The following is an 18,502-nucleotide window of genomic DNA, read 5'->3' on the forward strand; positions in this document are numbered from 1 at the left end:
CGCTAATATGAAGCCATCACAAAACTGTACTTCGTTAATGTAAAGCACGATTTCCATTTGTTTTGTTGTTATTGATCTGGTGAATCTAATAAAACATGTCCCAGGCGTGCATCTGCAGTAGTTTTCCAGAACATCCAGAGAAGCAAAGATATAATTTCGTTAAATTTTTAATTTATTAACTACTTGGCCCAATTTGTTCTTTGAATTCCAGAAAATTACACAAGATTTTCAAGAGAAATTGTAGAGAATTTAATTTTGGAAAAAGTATGGTAATAAACACCATATCGGCATATTACTCTGTCGTAAATTTGAAAGGCATCCCTATTTGATAAATAATCTACAAACTATTACAGTTACTATGTGGTTTCAAATAAAAACCCAAATGGCTGCAAGCACTATGGGACTTAACGTCTGAGGTCATCAGTCCCCTAGACTTAGAACTACTTAAACCTAACTAACCTAAGGACATCACACACATTCATGCCCGAGGTAGGATTCGAACCTGCGACCGTAGCAGCAGCGCGGTTCCGGACTGAAGCGCCTAGAACCGCTCGGCCACAGCGGCCGGCTATGTGGTTCCACTCAAATACATTGTTGTTATTATGTTCTTTCACTGAACAATACAGAAAACTAACTTGTTTCAAGGTTAGGAAACGATTGAAACAACTCACTAACGGTTGCCAACGAAGACATAAACGTTTCTACATTCTTAATGGAAAGTAAATAAATTTACTAGTATAATAATCTTTGCTTCTCTCGATGTTCTGGAAAGCTACTGCAGATACACGTCTGGCACACGTTTTATTAGATTCACCAAACCAATAACAACAAAATAAATGGAAATCGTGCCTTACTTTAACCTCGTACAGTTATGAGGTGGCTTCATGTTAACGAAGTTGCTACATTTCATGTAAAATCTTTTATTAGCCGTAACTCCGTAACTAAACATTTGCGGACCTACGTTTATACGAACTTTTTTCTTTAGTTTTACTTGTAGAATAACATATTAAAATATTTGCTTATCTTCGTGAATCACCCTGCAAAGGTCCCGAGTTCGAGTCTCGGTCCGGCACACAGTTTTAATCTGCCAGGAAGTTTCACATCAGCGCACACTCCGCTGCAGAGTAAAAATCTCTTTCTGGCACCCTGTACATTGTTCAGAGCTCTTCACGGAGAGTACACGGAGGTGGGAATTCCTGTGGGGGAAGGTAAATGGATGCAGAAACTTGCTTCCACTACAGCTGCAGTCAAATATATACAGTCGCGACATCAGCGTTCCAGGCGGTGAGAAAGCACTTGTCAAAAGAATAATGTTAGTTTTTCATTAATTTTCCACTTCATTAACGAAATAGTTTTTATATATTTTGTATACATGCATTACCGAGGGACACGAATTATCGTGATATAAATGCAAAAGCTGCCGAATCTCACTTGTTCAATGACATAAGCTGCAACTTTTACAGGAAGAAATATTTCCGATATGTGCATATTTCACTTTACTCCGCTGAAAAAATGAAAGTTTAAACACACATTTCATACATGAGAAGCATACATTTCTGCTTTTGTCTGTTCTTATTACGATAGGCAGTTTCCCTGATACGCAAAAAACATTTTATGGAGTTTAATGATTCGCCTGTTCTTACGCTTCACTCAACTTCCTAATATATGAATATTTTTGGAAATTTAATTATTTTTGCTTCAGAAGCGAATGTTTTTAAGACTCTTGTCGTTTGTGACTTGTGTCCAGCAACAATTGTGCAATTGGTTTCATTTATGTTGAGAAACAGTTTTATTGTTTTTGACGTTTTATTGTCACGTCCATGCGGTTTTCCCTTCAGCTACAGATGTTTTGGCGTAATTGGTACGTTAAATAATGTAAGTATTACATTTCATACAGATTTTCTACTTTCCATATTCACATATTAGGCTGGAAGTGTAGCAAACAAAACTTCGCGTTGTTGGATAGATATACGATGTTTTCTGCAAAAAGTCAGGTCTTCTGGTGTTTACTAGTAATTTTTAGTTATTAAAGGAAAGCGACAAACTTATCTAAATATCTGTAGGTTACGAGAGAATCGTAAATAAATTGTCCTATAATATACCGTTTTATACCTCCCATGGTCCTAGGAAACTAAAGAATGACAAATGTTGTCATTTTTTTAGTTATCGGCGATTTTTAAGGCTCTACATTGGCTCTCTATTGTAAAAACTGTTACAAATCAATATACGCGATAGCATTCGCACTCATCCGATATCACATTAGAAGAGTCGCTTGCTGGACGTTTGGCGCGCTGCTAGGTAGTGTGGGTGGCGAAAAAGAGAAGGGGTGCCGCGTTTATTATGTTAGATTGTGCTATAGCCATCATATTCGCGGCGAGAGAACAGGAACTGTATTAACGTTTAAATCAGTCAAATGTTTTATATTCCAGTCTTTGATCACAATATGAATTCTTTAGACGATGACCGGTTTCAGTCCGTAATGACCATCGTCAGATCTTTTTTACACCATGTCCTAAGACCTGAGGATGGTCACTACGGACTGAAACCGGTCATCGCCTAAACTTTAGAAATTCGCCAGAATAAAAAACCGCCAGAATTTCGGTCAGGTACGTCCACCAATCAAAATTATGTAATCAAACAAAAATCGTAGTTCGTTTCAGTGCTTAGCTATTCCCACAACCTTAGATTTTTGCGATTTTATCTTTCCTTTAGCCTTACATTACGGTGACCATGGAGTGTTAGGTAGATTTTGGCCCTTATGACTTGGTGGAGGAGTCAATGTGGCCCGCGGACTAGTTTGTAGACCCCTGGTCTAAAGAATTCATATTGTGATCAAAGACTGGAATAGAAAACATTTGACAGTATTGAATCACTACTTGTATACGCGACCATGTCGCAGTTGGTTTAAATCAGTTTTAATATACAGTTTATTTTTCAACCCCAGTTGCACTTTTGTTTACAGTATGACTAGTTTCGATCTTCCTGGATCGTGGCCGGCCGGAGTGACCTTGCGGTTCTAGGCGCTACAGTCTGGAACCGCGCGACCGCTACGGTCGCAGGTTCGAATCCTGCCTCGGGCATGGATGTGTGTGATGTCCTTAGGTTAGTTAGGTTTAAGTAGTTCTAACTTCTAGGGGACTGATGACCTTAGAAGTTAAGTCCCATAGTGCTTAGAGCCATTTGAACCAACCTGGATCGTCTTCAGAACTAGGTAGTTGCGTCAGCAGTTTGTTGTGCCTGTATCAGAACCACACGTTCAGAATACTATGAGGTGCGTTCAGAATACTACGATGTGCGTTCAACAAGTAAAGCATTACAGTTTTTACTGCAAGCAAGTCGATTTTATTCAGGACTCGAACACACCATATTATTCTCCACTCTTCTGGCTACAAAACCCTGTTTTTCAACATAACCTACGTTCAATGCGACGGCCTTACGGCACCTTACTGGCAGGGCCTGTATGCCCGCATGATATCACTCCACTGGTCGCCTGTCACGATTTTCGACAAAAAATTGCCAAGATCATCCTCGTAACGAGCAAGCAATTCCGCGCAGATGGTCCTTCGTTGCTGTTTGTGGTCCTCCGATAGGCGGCGAGGAAGCCAGCGGGCACACACCTTTGAGTACCCCTAAGAGTGTCTCAGCACTACCAACAGAGACATCCAGTTGTGCAGCGAAGTGTTTGATTGCGATCCGTCGATCACCTCGGATGAGAGTGTCCGTACGTTCCAACAAGAGTCACAGCTGTGTGTGGCCGGCCGGCACCCGGGAGATCGGAGAGATTTGGACGACCTCGTTGCGATCGAGAGACGTCCCACCCGACGACTCATCGTGCTTTTGTTCACTGCCATGTCTCCATAAACATTCTGTAAGCGCCTATGAATATCTGCGATGTTCTGGTTTTCCGCCAAAAGAAACTCAATGCAGTTCTCTTCGTGAAACTCACCTCCGTTACAGACGCCGTTTTGAATGCCACGTATAGCGCCGCCATCTATTGAAACTTCATGAAACTGTAGAGGCTGAAGCCGAAATACTTCACGAAGTCCCACTGAAAATCCCTCATTTTTAATCGAAAATGGCGGATAAAATTAAAGCTACAGTGTTGTGGATCTAGCAGAATGTATCGGCAGTTTTTTGAAGAATATATCAGAAGAGAGCATTAATAGAACGAATTTGGACCCAAATCTGATTCCTACCAAACATAGACTTCATTCGGATCTAGAAAAGGAAAAGAAAAGTATTCGCAGGAGAGTGAAGAGATGTTTTGCCAATGAGTCGAACTGTGAACTTATGGATGAAGGTGATGCAAACAGCTCTTTTACGGTAAATCTTTTCCATCTTATTGTCGATACTGGATTCTGTCTATACTAAAAGAAGTATTTTGTCTTATGAACAATCATACTAAACGTACCAGCTTTTTGTACGATATTCATGATATACAGACGTAGGGTGGTAGAAAACGAAAGCCGAATATGGGACTCTTGATAAAATGGCAAATGACGTTGGGAAATGTGACATCAGTGGGAAGAAACTAAACGATTACGTTTGGACTTAGCGCCCATTCCGCTTGCTGGAAGTTTTCCACTAAGTCCCTTATTTTATATAATACAAAAAGCAAATTCGTTAATTTTTCCCCAATATTTTTATAATCTTACCAATCTATCTGCCATTAGTGGTTGTAACGTAGCAACTACGTTAGGTAAAATTGTATAAATATCTTCTCCTTCGTCTTTCATTTGTATTGTGTGTTAACCGGGGGCCTAGAAACGACGGAGAGGCTCCGTCCTCGCCGCAGCCGCAGTGCTCCACAACCCCACGACGACTACCGCAGTCCACTTCACCGCTATGCCACCCCACACCAAACCACTCTCTCAGGGTTATTCGTCTTTCATTTACTTTTATTTGAAGTCCCAAGTAAAATTTTGGTAATAATGTAAAAGGGTTCACCTAAATTTAAAGACAAGTAACCATCGCACCCACAAGGTAATGTGATTAAACTATTTATTTCGTCACTTAATGCAGTCTTAAAGTACAATATTCACACATGGGAGAGCACATGAACTGGCATTGGGCAGGCGGACGCTTGGACGTTATATAAAAGGCGGTGGGTGTGTCCATCCGGCAACAATGCTCCTGTTGTTAGCACGCCGGAAGTTAGATGGTGTCTCATTTGTACGGGCAGTCAGAGAGTAACTCGAGTGTTCTAGAGCAATCTTGGCGTATGTAGACCTTCCGTGCGCAGAACGGTTATTTCGGTGGGGAATCCCCGTAGATTGTCTGCTTTGTGATACATCGCGAACGTCGTTTCTTAACCCATCAAGTTAAGTACTGTGTATTTTCACAGTACACTTAAGAAGGCAGTGGAGGACAGAACCTAATGAGTTTGTCCCCTCTGCTGCATTTTGAATGTATTCATTCATTTGGAAAATTGAGAATGACTAATGTGACTTACTGGGCGGAAGCGCAAATGTCTGGTGGGGGCGGGTGCAGCTCCAGTACTGGCGCGTTCTGCACATCAAGTCTACTGGACTGCCTGAGAGGCAGCTCATGTATATGAGCGCTCCGCCGAAAATATTTGTTTCACATTTAATTTAGAAACGTTTTTCGGACACTGCTCCAAGTCTCCGAAACAGCGCCTGAATAGCGACAAGCTATCATTCCACTCTAATTAGATGAAAGTAACGTGTCGTGTAGGAAGTGATTATTGACGGCGCGTGACAGTCATTTTCTGATTATGACGATCATTAGAATGACAATTGAAACGCGTTCTCGAGCCAAAATATTGTTTTTAACCGAATGAGCAAGTGATACAGGCGCATAGCTTTGCATTTTTGAGCATTTCTGATGTTTTTTCTTCATTGTTCAATCACACTTCGGTGACAATGCGGATGAAGAGACACAAGAAGGAGACAGGCACAATTAAAAAACATGGCGACAATCTGGTTTCTGTTCGCACGAGATAAAAAAACACAACTAGAGACAGTATATGGTGGCTGTTTGCAACACTGACAGGGGACACACAACACTTAACACTCACTTATAACAGCACTATACAGGTGACACGGCGGCAGGTGGGAGGGGGAGGGGGTACCTGGACCTATGAGGGGGAAAAGAGGGGGAGGAGAGAAAAGAAAAAAAGGGGTAACCGATGGAGGGAGGGGACATATAAAAGGGGGGCTGGGCTGACGCGAGAAGGAGTGGGACAGGTGGGGAGGGAGAGCAAAAGGGTCTCAGGGGAGAGAAGGGAGGCAGAGAGAGGATAGGTGGGGGAAAAACAGGATGGAAGGGGGAAAGAGGGAGCCCAGGGAAAGGACAGAGGAAGGGAGGGGGAGGTGAGGATCAGAGTTGATAGGAGGGATAAATGGAGCGAGAGAGGGCATCATCCGAGAGGGGGAGTCGATGGAAGCCACCTTGGGAAAGGAGATGGGTGGAGAGGTGAAGAGTAGGAGGGACACAACAGTGAAGGCGCAGCAGAGGGCGGGATTTGGAGAGGAGAGGAACAACCAGGGGATGACGGGGATCAAGGCAGCAGGAGGTGTAGAGGACGCAAATATGTTCGAGGAAAAGGAGCAGATGGGGGAAAGGAATCAGGTCATTGAGGATCCATGTAGGGGACTGAAGTCGTATATGGAAGGCAAGGCAGAGTGCATGGCTTTCGAGGATCTGGAGGGACTTATAGAATTTGGGCGGGGGGGGGGGGGGCAGATATCCAGGCAGGACCAGCATAACAGAGGATGGGACAGATTAAGGATTTGTAGGTATGAAGGTTGGTATAGGGGTTCAGCCCCCATGTCCAGCCCGAGAGGAGTTTGAGGAGTCAGAGGCAGTTGTGGGCTTTGGATTGGATAGAGTGGAGATGAGGGATCCAGGTGAGGTGATGGGCAATGGTGAGGCCAAGGTAGGTGAGGGTGGGGGAGAGGCGGACAGGATGGGCACAGATGGTTAGGGAGAAATCAAGGAGCCGGAAGGAGCGAGTGGTACGACCTACGATGATTGCCTGAGCCTTGGAAGGCTTGAGTTTCAGGTGCCACTGGTTACACCATACGGCAAAAAGGTCAAGGTGATTCTGAAGAAGGCGTTGGGACCATTGAAGGGTAGGAGCGAGGGCAAGGAAGGCAGTGTCATCGGCATACTGCAGGAGGTGTACTGGAGGGGGGTGGGGAGGGTTGGGGCATACCTGCCGTGTACAGGAGGTAGAGGAGAGGGGAGAGGACAGAGACCTGGGGCACACCCACAGAGGGGTAGAAGGTGCAGGAATCGGCATTATGGATAGTAACATAGGAGGGGCGGTGGGAGAGGAAGGAGGCAATCAGACGGACATAGTTGACAGGAAGAGCGTAGGTCTGGAGTTTAAACAGGAGACTGGAATGCCAGACAAGGTCGTAGGCCTTTTCGAGGTCGAGGGACACAAAAATGGCGGAGTGACGGGAGTTAAGCTGGAGGGAGAGGAGATGAGTGAGGCGTAGGAGTTGGTCATCGCCAGAGATAACAAATAAAAGTGATACTTTACATTTATTACATATAATTAAGATTGTTATGCAGTATCACAAAGTTTTAATGTATCCCGTATTCGGGTCTAGAACATATGATCACCTTAATTCAATTTCTAAATTCAAAGTGTTTGAGGTGGGTTTCTTGGGTTCTATAAGGGGCGTTTAAAAAGAAACAAGCCGGAGTCTGGAATGCGCAAACCGGTGACAGGAGGGTAACATCGTGGCGTGTGTATCGAGGTGTGGTTCCGACCAGGGCGTGGGAGTTCACAGCCCGTCGCTAGAGGGCACGCGTAAACTTCACGTGACTATACAGAGCTAGCAGCACCATCCATCAATCGTCCAACACTGCCAGTCGCATTGCAAGATGTGACCAAGACGGCCCCTTTCTGATTCACTTCCTGCAGCACGGGATAACAGTGAATGCCCAGCGCTACTCGCAAACCTTGACCATCCTTCGCCAAGCGATCAAATCAAAACAACCAGGAAATCTCACCCGTGGGCTCATTCTGCTCCATGACAATGCAAAGCCTCATACGGACAACACAGTCGCGGCACTCCTGCACAAATACAAATGTGTCTCGTCCACCCTCCATACAGTCCAGACCCCTCTCCCTATGATACGCAATTTTTGGTCCCCTTAAAAAGGCTCTGAGGGGCAAACGATTCACCTCGGACGACGACATCCAGCTGTACGTGCGGAACTGGTTAACATCGCAGCCCCGGGAATTTTATGAGACAGCCATTCACCGCTTTGTGTCACAGTAGGACAAGTGTCTTATCAGCCAGGATCAGTACTTCTAACACACAAGTACTCTGTTTCTGTAATTATGCCTCCGGCTCGTTTCTTTTTGAACGCCCCTTATATAAATGGCTAATGTATGGACAGTTTGTGGATCAGTGACTACCCGATTCGTGTTAAAGATAATGATTAATATGATTGACTGAAGTATCTTTAATGGTGTGCAAGAGAAAGCATTCGCCAGTTGCAGATGTTTTTCGTGTGCTCTCGTCAGAAACAACAGATCCAAACCCGACCGTAATTTTCAATCCTTCGCTAATGTAAGATGCAAATTCAGAGAGGACAATGAACCTCTTAATTAAAACTGATTGTAGTATGAAGGCTTTCACGACCGGATGACATATCTTCTGGTTCTTCTATGTTTCTACGATACATAAGTCGCTCTCAGACGTCCGACCCGTCAGTCGGCAAGACTCACCGGAGGAGAAACACCCCTCTGAAGATGTCCAGCGAAGCACTGGACGAAACGTTAGGAGCTGAAGAGTTTCATGGACCACGACCTTACATCCCGCAAGGTTTACCAGAAGATAAAACTGATTGTTCGTCACAGTTTCAGTCTCTCTATTTGCGACTAACTTCCGACTTCCCAAGCCACTTTATTTGATTAAGATTGCCGCTAAATAACTGTAGTGTGTGCTAACAAGGGCGGAACAGCTTGATTGCAGACTCGACGAGACGCTAGTATGTCTGGATTTGAGGCACTCGCGACAACCTATACACGTAAGACTGGCACATAGTCTGCCCTGACTAATCAATAGCGTGGCACCTATGCATTAAGGTAACTAGACCCTGACATTTTACAAATACAAATTATAATCCCTTCATATTTTGGTTTTATTTAAAGGAAAGCTTTAATTAACGTTTTTCGACGTACCGCAAAGCCTGCTACCTTCCAAGCAGGTGAAAGAACTAAAAATACAATTAGGACAGAAAAGAACATGGAATTTTAAAAAGTAATGGCTTTACCCACATCGCTTTACGGCAGCGAACCGTGAGTGGAGACTCAAAAGGAACTGGGTAAAATACAGGCGGCAGAAATGAGATTTTTAAGATGTATTAGAGGATGTACAAGGATGGATAGGCTATGAAGTGAAGATCTTAGGAAATAAATAAAGAAATTTAGAATTACTACACAGTAAAATATTAAATAATAGACAGAACTGGGCCAATCACTTACAAAGAATGGAAAATACCACATGTCCCAAGGCAGCATTGGATTACATGGCTAGTGAAAGAAGAGACTGCGGACGATGCAGAACACGTAAAGCCGGAATAGGCAGGACTGCCTAATCCATGAAGTTCAGAAGAAGAAGGAAAATAAGTTATGAAAGGAATTTTTCAAAACTGAAGTTGATAAATACATACCTTAGGTCAACACTTTCTCAAGAACGAGTGTGTGGATAATCAATTTTAGCCATTGAAAGCGACGCCTTGAAGTCATTGCATTTAGCTTCTATTTTGAAAGGTTTTGCTAAGTTAAAGGCTAGAATAATATCATTATTATTTTTAATTAGGCCTACTAACATTTGTCAGTTCATAGATTGAACAACTGTAGGAATTATGTATGACTTTAAGTATGTCTCTTTCTTATCGCACATGGATTTGGGTTTTCTTATCCAATCGCATATATAAAAATTTTAACCAAGCTTATCAATCTTCAACTACTTTCATGGCAAATTTTCTGAAATTTAACTATTTATTGGCGGATTTTTCTTCACGTGTAACATACAACATACACAGTTAAGTAGCATTAAATGTTTAGAACATCAATATCAAACGGGATAATATACTTGATGTTCGTTTGTCACATAGTAAAAGAATCTGTAAATTATAAAATTTAAAAACTCCATTATTAAACTAGAAAATTACAGATATTTTATACTTTCATCCTTTGCAATCAAGCTATTACATGGAACATGTTTTTTTGAAGCTAGATCAATACAGTAGGTCTAGTTCTTTCTGGTTTCACAAAAAGCTTCTACATATCTCAATAATTACTTTAAATGAAAATGAGTTGTTTCTTCTTTTACTATTTAGCACTAGAATAAGATTCAGAAATTTATTTATGTTACTGAGGAACGTCTACGAAGTAGTTATTTTAAAAGAAAGAGCAACAAATATCCACGATCACTTGGTTTAGACTCTCTTTTAAAGGTTTTACCATGAACCCAAGGAAAGGTAACTAATGTATCATGGATATGTCGCTTCGGCAGATTGTTCGCTCACGATGCTGTTGTCTACAGGAAAATATCAACGATCGACTATCACCAGGAAAACTGCACAAAACTTAACATCCGGTGGAGTGAATGGGACTTTTCCTTAAATGTTGACAGATGCTTTCATTGTCTACAACGAAGAGCAGGGCTATAGCTTATGAAGGTGGGGTCCTACAGCTCTTAAGTATGCGAAAAAAAAGAATTGTATTTCGAACTGCCAAAAGATGTTGGTACCTCTCTATTTGCTATCTGATCGTCTACAGATATAAAATTATTTGCAGCAGCATTCTAGGAAACTTTCTTACTGTGGCATCAAATAAAATAAAACACAAGCGGTTTCAAGTTAATCAATCTTCTTATACTGTCATAATGAAGTTTCGTTTTACATACTGACTTCCTCAGATCCTAACGAAAGCATGCCTTGCGATTCGGTTCTGATATTGTAGACATCATCATCGAAAGTTAGACTTTTATTTGGGGAAATCTCAACCAAAAAAATACTGCTCTAGGTATTTGACATTATTTCCTACTTCACTGTAGGGTAGTACTGCAAGGAAGATGTGGCTGTTTCCTACTGCAGCTTCAGCTGCTAAGAGAAAATGGTCGTCTTTAATTAGCGTCATACTGGAGATACTTAGACAAAGGAAAGTTTCTCCATTCCAGAGTGTTCATTTTTCATTTCGCGTGTTCCTCGCGTCGCCACGTATAGAACGAAGCTCTGTGGAAACTGTTTTGTTAGCGTCATGACTACATTTCCTGCAAACACATAGCAGCCTTCAAGGCATTGTGTTCTCTTCCTGTACCGGGCCGCAATTTGTTCTAACGCGCGGAACAAATTACGCTTTTGAAAGTTAGTTGAGTATTTCAAGCACCTTCATGGGTTTTCTAAGAACAGTCCCAGTTCTGAGTTGTTTCATTTGTTCGCTCTTTCGCCAGTTTTAGTGGGACGTTTGTTCTTTCCCTCCTTTCCTGTGTCGTCCACGCTAGATATTAATTGCGTTCTTTTTCATTACTTCCCTTCCTTTCTTTTCAGCTTCGTCCTGCTACGTGGAGCAGTGGTTAAGGTACTGAACTCGCCTTCGGTAGGAGATGGACCCAAATAGGGGCTCAAATAGCAGTAGGGCCATCCGTAATGTTTCCCGTGGAGTCCCTAAGTCACTTCAGGATACGGATATACATGATAATCAAATTTATAAAATATCGATGCTGGGATTTAAAATCGATTTTCACAATCGACCATGAAGTATTTGAAATGTCAAAACATCGATGACGAAGACAAATTATCGACGTTCGATGTTTCTAAAAAAGGTTTCTCGCTGCCACTGTAAATAACTTTTTTCGTCATAGAATCGTATCTTTTTCTATCAAAATGTCTCATAACTAAACCAGTGCAACAGTTTCGCGCATTGTCAAATGCAGTCATTAGCGGGGATGGCGGCGGTAGTAGGGTAGCAGTAGTTTTGAACGAAGGCTGTCGTTGTAGCTGAGCGTGAACTAATGGCTTCCATTGCTCATTCAGTTCATGTTGTTGTGATGTCAAGAAGTGCCTGTTCGTATTGTATGGAATGCTTCCTTAATAGCTAAAAATGATACATCGAATTATCTAAGTACATTTTCTATTATGATACATAAGATTACATTTGATTCACAAAAATATCAGTACTTATTAAAAAAAAAATCTAATATCCACAAATGAGGTAGTTCAAATTTTTGTGTACTGCCAGTTCTCGAAAAATTTTACTCTTTTTTCTTTGTTACTTTGAAAGATAATTGTTACGAATAATGAACACTTCCAGTTCTCTTTCATTTTCACTTGGTTTGTCTTAATGTTAACGATAGTTACGAAATGATATTGCAGTACAGAAACGTCATACTCGTCGACGAGTGATGTCCTTACTGATTAATACATAGGATATTAGATGTTGCTTTTTACGGTATAAAGGAAGAGTGTTTTTAATCCATAAATAGCAAATTTGAAGGAATATATTACGTATACCTTATTTCCAGAATGACCACTGAAGATGCTTTGTAAATAAAAGCAAAACATGGCTGGTTAAAAAGCACTCTTTTAAACTGCAACACTGTAGGCAATAATAGTGATATAAAACAGCCACTCCAAAAAACGGCCATGCAAAGAAACATATACTAACAGATTTTTTTGCCTAAAACCTGTAATATATTCTTTATATGCTTTCAAGGTGCAAGAGTAAATTTTGGTAAAAAATCGAATTAAATGTAGATCCAAGAACCAGACAAGTCCAAAAAACACAATTTTCAGAAACTTAAAAGCACAGTCTACCTTCGGTTGTGTTGAATGAACTAGTTAATATTATTTGTCGTACTATTTTCATACTAACAGTTCTTCACTGCACATAAGAGAAACATATATTTTTAAAAGGATGGTTGAGAATATATGAAAAAATATTTGGGCTTGTCTTGTTTTTGCATTTATCTTAGTCAAAAGAAACAATTAAAAAATTTAATTCTCTAATACGAGTATTCATACGTAATTATTGGCAAAATACAAGTTATTATTTAAAGCTACACATTCCTTGTAATTACACATCAACCATCAGAATTGTCATCGTTGTCAAAATCAACATTACCCTTTCCAGGTTGATCTTGAGTGTGCAAGTTCAATTCCTCCAATGAAAACTCATAGTATTTGCGATGTACAAGATCCTCAAGGTACTGCACGAGAGTCATAAAGTCCCTTCTCATAGCAGGTTGTAACAGAGTTAGTGAATCACAACAGAGCTTTTGAAGATTAAGGGAACTAATGTCTTCTTAGTAGATTTTGCTTCTTACCATGTCTTTCCCAACGCTAAAAGTACACTCGCCGCAGATCAACGTGCTGGTCATCTTTGTTAAGCCTCATCATCCTAATTGCTCCCATTGTAAGAGGGGGCTTTGGTGTCTTCAAGAGCAAATGTTCTACAGCACTCGTTACATTGAATAAATCTCCATGCGACGTTCTATGGAGGTTAAGTGGTGTAGTGTACTTCCTTCCTTCTTCTACGATTTGTCCCATTTTCAGGTGTTCCACCTTTACTATGTTTATTTTTCTTGTTACCGGTGCGGCCAAAATCCTGATCGTTAGTTTGAAAAATTTGAGGAAATGGCCCAGACAGTCCAGAAACTGAATCATTGTTTTGTTTTTATTCTGCCTGGGGCACCAATCTGAGGTCAGAACGATTATTTATTATGTCTAAGAGCATGGACGTCAATTCATTTGGGGTCTTTTTAGCCTCATGCTCTCGGCATTGCGACATTGTCACAGAATCTTCTGATAGGGTTTTAAATGCCTATAATGTTGCACCGCAACAGTCGTGAATAACAAACAGAACCATTTTGAGTGTGTAGTAGGCATGTTAGATCAACTGTCTTAGCTTTCATAACAAATATTTTCATTTCTGTCGTATGTTCTATGTGGAAAGTGTTGAAAATTAATCAGTGTGATTTCTAGGGTACATTAATCTGATGACAGTTAGGAAAATGTTGATGCACGTCAGCAACGATCAAATTTTCAGGAAGGAATCTCAAGGTTGGGCATTGTCCCTGACTGAGTAATGAGACCTTCTTGCCTGATGTAAATTAATGTGATGTTCATTAAGATACTTCACGCAGTCGAGGAGTTTCTAGGTCTAGAACTGCGACGACTTTGTTTACTTTTAGGTGACTTCCCAGTTGTCGATGAACTGTGCTGTAATCTATTGAGTCTGTTCTAAGAAATTGAGTGGTAGCTTAAGGAAGCCTTTTGGCTTACAGGGACTTCCTTACCTTCAATGCTAACTTTGTAAGTGTATATAAATGCATGTTGCTCCTTTAAGATTAGTCAGCATTCTAAGGCCTCTTCCTTGAAATCAAGTGACTTGTGATTGGTTCACATAGATAAGAGTCCCGGTCGACCTTTGCCCAGACTGTTAAAATCTTCCAAAATCTGTTTCTGTTCGCCATCATTGATATTCTTAAAGCAATCGGACCGCGTGCACGTATACAAACGAAACAACTCTGTTATCAATGGTATCAAACAATAATGAAGTATGAATCAACAATTTTAACAATAAATATAACTGAATACCTCACCTGTAGTCTTCACCAACTGTTCACTTTGGAAGAAGTTTCCTAAAATAGTTCACATGTTCTTCGCCTTGCATCTCTTATAATACTTCCATTTTGCTTCTTTTTCTGTTGCCTTTTTGGCCGCACAACGGAGTTATTACCGTCCATTTGTGTACGCTACTGAGACAATGATTTGCAACTTTGATAGAAAGCTGTAAAAACGTTATTTTACTGGGAGCGGGGAAAGCACGCTAACACACTCTACGATCATATTCTGCAAATAACAGAGAAGAGACTAGACAGCAATTTTGATGAAAGACATTGGACTTATCTTGCTTTTGTAGAAGCCCCAAGGTTTCACAAGTGAACATAACTGGTTCTGTCTGCCACTTCGAGACAAAAATAGTATCCTTACATAGAGCTGACCATAGAGAAGAACAAGACGTTTATCTAAAAAAATCAGTTTTTGGACTTGTCTGATTTTCGGAATCAGCCCTTCAATTACTGCACCGTAATAAAATAAACACACACACACACACACTGGTCATACCGGACTCGAGAGTCCATTACCGCAGCAACGTATTTTCGCCATCTGTCCTTGTTTTGGGCTATTTCCTTCCATTCACCTTCAATACCTAGGCTCCTCAAATCAGCCTTCACATTGTCCTCCCATCTACGCCTCGGTCTCCCCACAGGACGTTTTTCCTCTAAGTGCCCTAAGTACTCTGCGCGCTGCCCTGCCCACATCCATTCGAGCTACGTGACCCGCCCATCGCAGCCTACGTGATTTAATAATATTGATTATGTCAGGGTTTGAGTAGAGTTCGTGAACCTCTTCGTTATGCAGTTTTCACCACTCTCCGCTAATGTCATCCCTTTTTGCTTCGAAAATTTTCCTCAAAATTTTGTTTTCAAACACTCGAAACGGCTTTTCATTTTGCACACACACACAGCAAAACTGGTAGAATAATAGCTTTGTATATTCTAATCTTTAAATTCGTAGACAATATCCGTGATGAAAGTAATCTATTCAGTGAGAAGTAGTACGCATTTCCCGCCCGTAATCTCTTCTTCAGTTCGGATTCAATCTCATTTCTCGAAGTGATGTCCACGCCTAGATATTTAAATGTGTTCACTTTTTCAAACTGCATGTCTCCAACTCTTAACATTTCCTGATCTACTGCTGTTGGCATTCTAGTAGTAACCAGGTGTTTAGTTTTGTCTTCACTTATCCTTAGACCTACATCTTCACTAGCCTTGATTAACGCATTCGCATTTGCTGTTACAGATTCTTTTCTATTGCTAATGATGTTTAGATCATCACCATACCCTAATATCTTAATATTTCCATTTGACTCCACACCCTCTGAATTATCTGCTGCCATTCGTACGATATATTCTAGGACTAAATTAAAAAGTAGCGGAGACAGGGTATCTCCCTGCTTAAGTCCGTTCTTCATTACAAATTCTTCTGACTACAATTTCCCCACGCGTACTCTACCTTTTGTGTTTTTCAAACTCGCTTCTATAAGTCTAACATTCTTCTTTGGTATTCCAAGTTCCAAAAGAATTCTGTACAATTTTGATTGCAATACTGAATCATACGCTTTTGTGAAATCTATGAAAAGACAATGAACTGGTTTATTGTATTCCCATTTCTTTTCCAAAATTTGACGCAGGGTGAATATAGTTGATCTGTTCCTCCGAAAGCCAGCTTGGAAATCCCCCACAATTTCATCTGCATATGGGGTAAGCCTGCTTAGCAGAATATTGGAGAAGATTGTGGAACATACTGGTAATAGCGATATCCCTCTATAATTACACAATCCATTTTGTCGCCCTTCTTAAAAATTGGGATCAGAATCGACTCCTGCCACTCTTCAGGTATCATCTCTGAGTTCCATACTTTAGTTATCACTTTGTGAACTAGTTCCACCAATTTCTGTCCCCCATTTTTAACTAATTCTGCGTCATGCAATCTGATCCTGGTGCTTTATGGTTTTTCAATTTGTTGATTGCATCTCTTACTTCCTTTAACGTTGGCTCAGGTATCTGGGGTTCTGCTGTATGTATTTCGTACGCCTGCTCATATCCTGCTTCCTGGTGTACATTTAATAGATGCTCAAAATACGCCCTACCGTAATAAAATGGGAAAACTATATATGTCAGTAGTGCTAAGATATGTGTACTCTCGGGCGCACAGTACGTTCAGTGTGGTAACATGTCGCTTCAAACATTTTACATACTTACATTCGACAACAGTAAACCCGCCACGATAGCCGAGAGCGCTGACGCGCTGCTTCCTGGACTCGGGTAGGCGCGCCGACCCCGGATCGAATACACCCGGCGCGGCGGATTAACGACGAGGGCCGATGTGCCGGCCAGCCTGGATGTGGTTTTTAGGCTAGGTGAATATCGGGCTAGGTGAATACCGGGCTGGTCCCCATGTTCCGCCTCAGTTACACGGCTCGCAGACAACTGAACACTTTCGCACTATTCCATGGATTACACTCGACGCAGACAGTTGGGGTACACTAATTTCGTCCCGGGGGGTACGGGGTGGCGGCAGGAAGGGCATCCGGCCACCCCTTAACCATTAACATGCCACATCCGATTAACGATGGCTGACCCTGCGTAACTGCGGGACAAGGCTCAAGCGATAGAATTCGACAACAGTAACTTCCCTGTACGTAGACGGGTACAGATCGTTGCAGATCGAGGCCGGTTGAGCTAATCGCACAAAGACGGCGTCTTACTCCCGCGCTGTCAAACCGGTCAGCAGTAATCGCAGCCTCCGCGCTTGCTGGTGCCCCTGCATGATAATCTCGCGAATAACAGGACGAGATGGTGCTACTCTCGAGTACCGTACAGAGCGGTACAGAAAACCGGATTTTCTTCTCTACCCGCCACCCTACTTTTCCGTAAGTTTCTTGAGGCAAGCCCTCGTACAATGGCTCATTCCTTCTTGTCTGACAGTCTAAGAGAGTTTCTGATCCAGTAACAGTGGTGGTACTAGATATTTATTCATCCGTGTATCACTTTTACGTGGATATAGGACATGTCGCACTATTAAGATCAAAAAATGTAATTATGCAACGAAATAAATAGTTGGCGCCAAAAGATAAAGTAACAAATATAATCTAAAACATTGGAACATTCCTACTCACTGAAAAATTATAATAAACGTAAATCTTGAAAGTTAATGAACAGGACACGACACTTGCTTAGGTAATTGCACACAGGTTTCAACACTTTCAGTGATGAATGAATTTGTTTCAGCAAAAGTTTTCATCGTCATCATCTTGGAAAGTTTTCAGCCTCTGGCCGGCTCTTTATGGACTATAGGCCTCTCCATCGTTTTGTGTCTTGCCACCATCTCTCCGTCTTCACCTTGGTCCAGTGTTCTCCTTTCTTAATCCTTTCAGACATCTGTCTCTCGATCTTCCTCTTTGTCTCTTTCCTTCCATTTTCATCTCGTGTATCCTCCTGGGTATCTTCTTCTTCTACATTCTCTTAACGTGTCCATACCATCTCAGCCTTGATTTCTCTATCTCCTCCTGTAATGGTTCCAACTTCATTAACTCTCTGATCTTCTCATTTCTTAACCTGTCTATCTTTGTCACTCCAATACTGTTTCTCAAGAATCTCATCTCACTAGCTTGTACTTTGCTTTTCTCTCTTCCTTTCATAACCCAGGTTTCTGCTGGATATGTTAGGATTGGGACATAGTATGACTGTTATATAACCTTTTTACTGATTTGGGGTACATCCTTGTTCCATATCAGCTTTCTGACACTCTTCCGAAATGCTTCTGCTTTTCTCCCCCGCTCTGTCGTTTTTTCCATCTTCCTGGTTTCTGATGGATATGTCAGGATTGGGACATAGTATGACTGTTATATAACCTTTTTACTGATTTGGGGTACATCCTTGTT

General features: G+C 41.4%; 1 protein-coding gene across 1 annotated transcript in view; it reads left to right on the top strand.

The window, feature by feature from the left end:
- Positions 1-18,502, top strand: part of LOC124620012 (collagen alpha-1(IX) chain-like) — a 301,640-nt gene that overhangs the window by 81,272 nt on the left and 201,866 nt on the right. The gene's annotated exons all lie outside the window — the stretch shown is intronic.

Source organism: Schistocerca americana, chromosome 6 (assembly GCF_021461395.2).
Source record: "Schistocerca americana isolate TAMUIC-IGC-003095 chromosome 6, iqSchAmer2.1, whole genome shotgun sequence".
NCBI classification, from domain to species: Eukaryota; Metazoa; Arthropoda; class Insecta; order Orthoptera; family Acrididae; genus Schistocerca; species Schistocerca americana.